The sequence below is a fragment of the Lolium perenne genome, chromosome 6, assembly GCF_019359855.2.
Source record: "Lolium perenne isolate Kyuss_39 chromosome 6, Kyuss_2.0, whole genome shotgun sequence".
Lineage (NCBI taxonomy): Eukaryota > Viridiplantae > Streptophyta > Magnoliopsida > Poales > Poaceae > Lolium > Lolium perenne.
The window spans coordinates 208,108,743-208,117,756 of NC_067249.2; positions in this window are offsets into that span (position 1 = coordinate 208,108,743).

Sequence of the window (9,014 nt, forward strand, 5' to 3'; positions counted from 1 at the left end):
TTGTTGGTCAAAACAAATTTTAACATTCAGGGATGGAGTAAGCGAGGCCAGGTAGGATGCACAAGACATGGATATTTGTGCCATCACACCAGGCTCGCTTGCTCCACCCCCGAGTGTACAAGTGACCAACCATTCTAATCATCGGCATATGCAAACAAAATTAACGACCAAATCAAGTGCGGAAAACGACAGAGCCATATATATAAGTTCACAAACATAGTCGAACTAGTAATTAAACAGACATGCAAGTAAAGTGCTGGATAAAGTTTATTACAACACAAGCTCGTCTTTAGTTCACAACTACATAACTAGGCTCGCACATCAAGACTCGGCTATGTGGACTTAGGAGCGTGGATAAAACCGCCGCCTTTCTTCAAGCACATCCATGAGCGGTAGTCGTCACCCTGCATTTGGAGCATTGTGTCTATTTCACTATTCGACGGCTGATAGCCGGCATAGAACTCCCCCGCGCTTCTAATGACATCTTGAAAGATGATTTCACAGAACTCTACTTGGATGCGAAAGAAGTCTTGCTTGATGCCATCGTCAGGGACCCGCGACAATTTGTTGGCCCAGTCTCTGAGATGCTCAGGTAGCATAAGCTGCTGCTGGTCCCGTATGAACTTATCCATGTGATAGAGGGCGTAGTAGGCATCCTTGTTACTAGAAGGCGGCTTCTTGACGCAGGGAAACTTTGTTTGGTGCTTGAACACATGCTTCCCGTATCTAACATTTGGCCTCTGCATGTGGCCTTTCGCTTTGACGTAGCCATTGAGAGCATCATCAAGTACGGCCTTGACATTCGTGTAGTCCGTTTTTGACTCACCGTCCGCATCGAGGTATGTGGCCACAGAATGTTTCGGGGTTATGGAGATGAGTGTGCAGGTTTTGTCTCTGCGTAGAACACATAATGTTTAAGAACATGACGATTGAAATCTAAAAAAATCACGAGTTAAGACCGGTACGGTGAGGGGTGACTTACTCGGGAAATACAGGCAGGAGGAGGTTACACTTCTTCTGGTTCGCTAGGAAGAAGTCTTTGAGGTATCCACTCGCGACTGCCCGGTCTCCGGCGGTGGCCAAGTGGACGGCACGCATGTAGAAGGGGTCGGCTATCGCGATGTCCGGGATGTTGTTTCTAATGATCCGCATCGCCTTGCTGAGCGAGTATAGGCGAATGAAGGTGTAGTGCAGCGGATAACTGTTCAGCATGGCGAAGATGTCATCATACCGCAGGAAGATCTTCTCCGCGTAGCCACTATCGACAAAGCCATGGCCCGAGGGCACCTTCGCAACATACACTGGGTATCCATGATCTTTCTCCCTGATACGCCGCTCCTCCATAAACTGAATACCGTCAACCAGAGATCGCATAGGACCGGGTGCAGCATCGTACAATCTTTGAATTAGCATCCGCTCACCCGACACATGCACCCTCGACTCGATATTCTTGGGCACTGGTGGCCCGTCCTGAGCACGGATCGGTGCCAGCTGGCTGGCAGACTTGTCGTTCTTATTCTTTCTTTTCCGTCCCTTCGGCTTCGTATTTATTGGGACTGCATTCTCCTCTTCGCAAGCCTTCTTCAGTGTGTTAGGACTGATAACACTTCTCACCTCGGCTATCGGCTCAGTCTCGGTGAAGTCGGCAGCTGGAGGCGTCTCCTGAGAACAGAATAGGCGCCGCTTGTTGCAATAGGTTTTCCCCTCGGCGGCAGCTTGAGAGGGTTGGCTACTGAGATCGTAGTCCGCCCCAAAATCGAAGTGGCAATCCAGGTTGGCGAACGTACTGTCCTCGTCCGGACCATCGTTCGGATCCTGTGCCATATGCATGTCCTCGTCGGCTGATGGCGGCACCGTTGGGGTGGTCTTGCCATGGCTTGGCGCCGGCACGGCTTGGGGTGCTGTCCGTGGGGTGGTGTCGCTCGCCCCCAATCGAATCTGGCTCTTTGGCCAAACCATGGACCAATTAAAGCATTGGTGGAGGGCAAGGACCTCATCTGCGTCGGCGCCATGGGGTTGAAAGGGAGGTACCACGTCGTCATAGCCACTAAGCGCCCGAACCAGTTGAATCCTATAGACGTCGGGTGCCATGGGTACACCGTGTAACTGGCGGTTGCTCGGTTGAACGATTTTGGCCTTGGCAACATCGATCAACTCGCCGTTCACAAAATGCAGGAGAGTGCATGGGACGTCGGCGGCGGCACCCTGCGGAAAACATGTAGGGCGTTAGGGATGGCTAGCGTAGTCAAAGGCAAGGATATGGAAGTCATATCGGAGACGAGGGTTGGTTACCGTGATGGCGTCCAGCTCGGCTAAGGTCGAGGCACCGCCGGCGGCGGGCGTGCCACTGATGGAGTGGCCACTTGTTGGCGCGGTGCCGGGCGGCGTAGTATCCGCAGCAACGGGTGCATTGAGCTGAAGTAATGGCGCCGCGGGAGACACCAAGGTTGGCGCCGCCGGAGCCACCAAGGTTGGCGCCGCGGGAGCCACCAATGCTGGCGCCGCCGGAGACACCATTGTTGCCGCCTGCGGACTCACCGATGGCTCCACGTTGTGGGAGTTGCTGCACGTGAAACTGGGAACCGGGGGAGGCCCCTTTTTTCCTCCCCTATACCACGCGTCCAGACCGGCAACCAAGGTAGGGATGATGGAGCTAAGCGTCGTGCCCACTTGGTCCTCCACTTGCTGTCGTTGCGTCCTCTGTTGGGTCTCCACGATATGTTGCACTTGTTGCCGCACTTGCTCCTCGACCAATGTCTCGACCAATGTCGGGATCTGCGCAACTTGTGCCTTGAGATGTGCGACCTCCTTCTCATCGATGGTGGCCTTTTTCTCCTTTTTCCCCGACTTATAGTATTCTGACCATTTCATAGAGCATCCTTCGCCGACCACACGACCAGCCGACGTCGGCTTACTCAATGGATCCCTCTTCTTGTGGGCATTCAACGCCCTATTTAAAGGGTTGTCCCAAGGGGCACACTGCGAGGAGCTCATGGACCCCGCGCCGCTACTAGCTTCCTTTTCACTTTCCGCAGCAATCTCCTTAGCCTACGGGAGGAACATGCATGAACCATTTAGAAATTTGGATTCATCAATAAGAATGCAACCATAAAGGAGCTAATTAAGCGGGTGCATTCCTTACCAGAAGAGCCTCAAACTCCTTCACATCCGGAGTGGTGGTGAGCTCCTTTGTTTTTGGGTCAATACGGTACCGGGCCAGGAGAAAGTTCCTGGTTTGCTTGTTTTTGTATTGCGGGAAGAGGGGCTCGAGGTCGTTCTTCACACGCTCCTCATCCGCGGCGTCCCATTTCGGTTGCGCCACCCTAAAACCGCCAGGACCAAGTTTGTGGGTGCCTAAGTTCAGTTTTCGCATGTCCTTCCCCCACTGACTAGAATCCGACGTTGACTCGCTCTCGCACTTGATCTTGAAATCAGCGTAGTCTTGCTCGGTGATCGAGGGATTTAACTCCTTGATCTTCTCGTAACTCTCACCACTATTAATCATTTTCTTCACTCGGTTCCTCCAACTAGCGAGGGCGGTGCTCATCTTCGTGAGGGTTGGCATTGTTCACTTTGTTCCGCATGAGACGCTTTTCTGAGCAGTCCACCGGGAACTCGTATCGTTCGCGCAGCTTCTGGAAGAGGAGGGTGCGCAAATTCGCTCGGTCAGGATGCCTGAGGTTCTCGGTGTTGATCGAGACCGTGCTCCGGAGGATGCACCCGAGTTGGGCCGAGTACCCTTTGACTAACTCAGGGGGCGCCGTTGGATGCCCACTGGCGTTCACTTCGGTGAATGCCTGCTTCACGGTGCTGAGCACATTTGGGCGACGCTCCCTCCGTAGCTTCTTCCGTTTGCCGGTGTCATCCTTGCCGGCACCATCCGTGGTGTGGTCATCCTCTCGGTACTCTGGATCGGTGCCATCATCCTCGCCGTCGTCACGGCGAGGTTGTGACTCCATCACCTCCATTTCATCGGTTAGCATCCAAAATGGCTTGCTGCCGCTGCCGCCGGCCTCATCGTTGTCGGCCATGTTCGAACTAAGTAGGAAAAAATGCATAAATTAGCGCAAGATTTCACGGAAAAATTGGGCATGACCTATGCTAATTTATGTACATATGAGTGCCCCATTTTCGCCGAAACGGAAATGAATCAACATTTCGGCGACAATGGGGAACTCTGTCGATCCCTGCACAAGAATATGACACAAATACACCAGGAAAACAATCCACCAGCTGAGCACCATGGCACATATACACCATGACACATATACAGTTGATCCTCCATGACACATATACACCATGACACATATACAGCTGAGCACCATGGCACATATACACCAAGGAGCTAATCAAGCAGCAAGTAGCAACAAGCAGCAAGCAGCAAGCAGCAACTAGCAGCAGCAGCTACAGCTAGCAGCAGCAGCAAGCAGCAAGCAACTAGCAGCAGCAAGCAGCAGCTATAGCTACCAGCAGCAGCTACAGCTAGCAGCAGCAGCAAGCAGCAGCAGCAAGTAGCTAGCAAGCAGCAGCAGCCAGCAGCTAGCAGCTAGCAGCTACCAGCTAGCAAGCAGCAACAATTAGCTGCTGGCGGCAGTAGCAAGCAGCAGCAAGCTCACCGTGAGTCGCGTGGAGTCTCCGAGAGGTGAGCTGTTGCTCCGGGTCGAGGAAGATGCGGCAGCGACGGTCAGGTCCTCTTGTTCCAGGGCTGTGAATCTCGATCTGGAATCAAAACACACATCATTAGCAAAAATACTCCAAATGTCAAGAAAACAAACAATTTTTTCAGCCTTCTACTTTTGAAAGCCTACAAGACACTTGTATGCTTTCGACAGAGTAAGGTACCTAGGTTTAAAAATCTCAAATTGTTTTTAACTTGGTGTTCTCTCTATTTTAGTGCAAATTTTAGGTGTGCTGGTATGCAGAATACTAGGAACAACATGGCTTAGGTCATGCATCTTAAATTCTCAATGTTGAAGTGGTAAGTATGCTATTCACTCCACAGTCTACACCATGTTACATCCTTTTCCTAACCTGTCAAAACATTCCCATCTGAAAAGCTGTGTCATATGAAAATAATTCAACTACTAACTATTGCAAAATTTGCAAATCCGTAAGCCTCCTACCAAAAAAATTAAAAACCAAGTTACTTAGCAATTTTCTTTTGCTTCACTAGACTATGAAGCATCTTGACAACCCCTAAGTTATCCATGTTAGCATGAACTGCTAGTAAACATAATGTTTTTCTCTCAAAAATGTTTTAAACTAAATCATTTAAAGAAAACTAAGCTAAACTCAAATGTTTTGCATCAATGAATGCCAGTGCTCAAGTCATTATCAATAATGCTGTAGCTAACATCAAAATACAGAGTTAACATTCATCTCTGAAGACACCCAACATTTGGATTCATCTCTTAAGTCATTTCCAATAATGCTGTTACATTTGCAACAAAACAAATGTGCAAAAAAGAACTACTGCAAGGACAAGCTACATTTGCAACAAAAAGGGGTATTTACTTAGCACAACATGGTAACCAAAGGACAACATATTACTACCAATTAACATCATCCAAGTCTTAATTCATGTGTTAATTCAAACAACTTGGTCTTGAACTGAAATCCAAGCAAGCTTGAGCGCACGAATTACAACACAAGGATCATAAATCGCAAGAAGGTCTGCCAGAAAAAGGTAAAACCTACACCAACACAGATGTGACTTGTACATGACCTACAGAATAGGCTGTGACCAATAATCACACCATAAGGAGCTAAAAGATGACTGCGGCATTCTAACAAAATGGTAGAGGGGCAACCATACTTTATGCCACAAACACAGAGACTAGTAGAATCAAAGTAGAGTAATTGGCAGTTGAACATAAATTAAACCTAGGAGATTTTTTGCGCGACAGACATATATGATGGGTTGTTTACTTAGCACAGCATGGTATCCTCAGTACACCACCAAATTCTTAATTCAAACACCCTGGAATCACTTTCTAACTTAAGTAAACACTGAAACATCCTGAAATGGCTTCCCCACGGAGTAGCCGGCCGGGATATCCCCTGCTTAATCCCCGCCGCTGCGATACCAACACTGATAGGTACCCTAAGCGGCAATATTCGGTTCAATTCATCTACTAACCTAAGGAATCTAGGTTGTGAAGTGTAAATTTCGGTGGCAATAGTAGTGTACTGGTACAGAACATTTAAGCAATGTACACTAGGAGTAATGGCGCTAATTTAATATAATCAGGAAGTGCGAAGTGAGTACTGTAGTTGAGATCTGGGGATCGATACTGACCTCGCCGGAATTCGCCGTAGTGGGACGGGCCTGGTCGTCTGAGGCGCTCCGCTCGACCTCAAAGAACTCCTCGAGCGGGTTCTGCACCTTCCTGACCACCGATGTCGAGGTGGCCTGGTTCTTCGGCGGCAGCGCGATGCTTTCCGTGTCGAGGGGGCTCGGGAGGCGGCTCTTCTCCACAGGGGATCTGGCCGCCGGGGTTGAGGAGGGGGCGTTGCTCAGGGGAGGGGTGGCGGCCGCCGGTGGGAGGTGGCGTCGCTCAGGGGAGGCAGTGGCGCAGATCGAGGGACGGCGGCGTCGCTCAGGGGAAGAAGGGAGAGGAGGCAGTGGCGTCGCTCAGGGGAAGAAGGGAGAGAAGGGATCTGGTCGGGACGGGGAAGAAGGGGATTTTCTGCTAAGTCCCGATTCCCCTTAGCAATAGCGCACCTCTAGGGGTGCGCCACTATGAGGCTTAGCAATGGCGCACCTCTAGGGGTGCGCCACTGCCTCTTTAGGTTTAGGTCAAAAGGCGCGCGGCACCTACAGTTGACAAGAACCGCACTGTACCCTAATGGCTAGCTCCCCCTGTTTGGTTTACCCTGGCCGGCCAGGTTCGAACCCTGGCGGCCGCATTTTTTTTCCTTTTTTTAAAATTGATTTAACACTATAATAAATAGCACAATACACCAACATAAAAGGCATAAATAATTATAATTATGTAGAATATTTAAAATACTATAGAATCTAGAAAATATCCAAAAATATGAATTATATGTCTATTTTGATCGGTACAATGTGTAGATTAATAATATGACGAGCGCCCGCACTCATCACTCCCACAAGGGGAGCGCGTGCGTACGAGGGAGCAGAGGGAAAGGCAGATTTGGGCGGCGGAAAGGGGAGCGCCTTTTTCCTTGTGGGAGTGATGAGTGCTGCGGGTGCGGGAGGGAATCTCCGGGAGATTGCTGCCGGTGGTAGGGGCGGGCGGTGCTCCACCACCGCTGAGCGCGCGTGATGGGTGTGGCAGGCACGCCACGAATGGAATAGTGGCTCGCTACAGGACTCGGGAGGGAAAAGGTGGAGCCGACCGCACCGTGGCGGTGACAGGGAGGGAGGAGGCGGAACGGGGTTTGGACGTGCGAACCTCGAGGCCGGCGGCGATGCAATCCGGCGGCGGAGCTGGGGACGAGGGGACGGTGGTGACGCCGCCGCGAGCGAGGGAATGCGCCGGCCGATTGCGATGCGAAGGTCGTATCGTTCCGGATCTTTCTGCGCTCTTCTTCTCCTTGGCAGCGGTGTGTTTCCCTTGTTCTGTTGGTGGGTAACGTGGCCTTGTTGTGTTCGGTCGGTGATGGACTCTCCGTGGTAGGGTGCGAGCCGGTCCGTCTCGTCTCGACGGACGCACTTTTTAGATTCAATAGTAGAATAATTATAATTATGTAGAATATTTAAAATACTATAGAATCTAGAAAATAATTATAATTATGTAGAATATTTAAAATAATTATAATTATGTAGAATATTTAAAATACTGCTAGGGTGACATAGCAATGGCGCACTGCTTGGTGGTGCGCCACTGCTAAGCCTCTCATCTCTAAATGGGCTCTGGCCACCCCCCTAGCAGTGGCGCACATAACGACATGCGCCATAGGTAACCTATGTAGCAGTGGCGCACCACATAAGTGCGCCATTGCTAAGCCTATCATCTCTAAACGGGCTCTGGACACGTCCTAGCAGTGGCGCTCCTCAAGAACGTGCGCCATAGGTAAGGAATGTAGCAGTGGCGCACCACAGAGACGTGCGCCACTACTAGTTTGGGGGAGGAGCTGGACTCCTGTCACCACTTACTTATGGCGCACCACAATCTTGGTGCGCCACTACTACTTTTGTAACAGTGGCCCACCGTTTTGTGGTGCGCCACTGCTAAGTAGTAGTGGCGCACGGCAGTCATGGTGCGCCACTGCTGGCAGTCTTACGGCTAGGCCTTTTCCTAGTAGTGCCCCTTGCAACGTGTCTTTATCTCCCCGGCAACGGCGCCAGAAAAAATGTTGCTGGCGTGCAGTTGACGTGGGAGTTAGAAATCTTTGTGGTGTAACTTTTCTTCAGATCCCCGGCAACGGCGCCAGAAAAAATGTTGTTGCTTGTTACGCATGAAGTACACGTCCGTTGGGAACCCCAAGAGGAAGGTGTGATGCGTACAGCAGCAAGTTTTCCCTCAGTAAGAAACCAAGGTTATCGAACCAGTAGGAGCCAAGAAGCACGTGAAGGTTGATGGTGGCGGAGTGTAGTGCGGCGCAACACCAGGGATTCTGGCGCTGATATGCGTACAGCATGCGTCCGTTGGGAACCCCAAGAGGAAGGTGTGATGCGTACAGCGGCAAGTTTCCCTCAGTAAGAAACCAAGGTCTATCGAACCAGTTGGAGCCAAGAAGCACGTTGAAGGTTGATGGCGGCGGAGTGTAGTGCGGCGCAACACCGGGGATTCCGGCGCCAACGTGGAACCTGCACAACACAACCAAAATACTTTGCCCCAACGTGACAGTGAGGTTGTCAATCTCACCGCCTTGCTGTAACAAAGGATTAGATGTATAGTGTGGAAGATGATGTTTGCAGAAAACAGTAAGAACAAGTATTGCAGTAGATTGTATTCGATGTAAAGAATGGACTGGGGTCCACAGTTCACTAGTGGTGTCTCTCCAATAAGAAGTAGCATGTGGGGTGAACAAATTACAGTTGG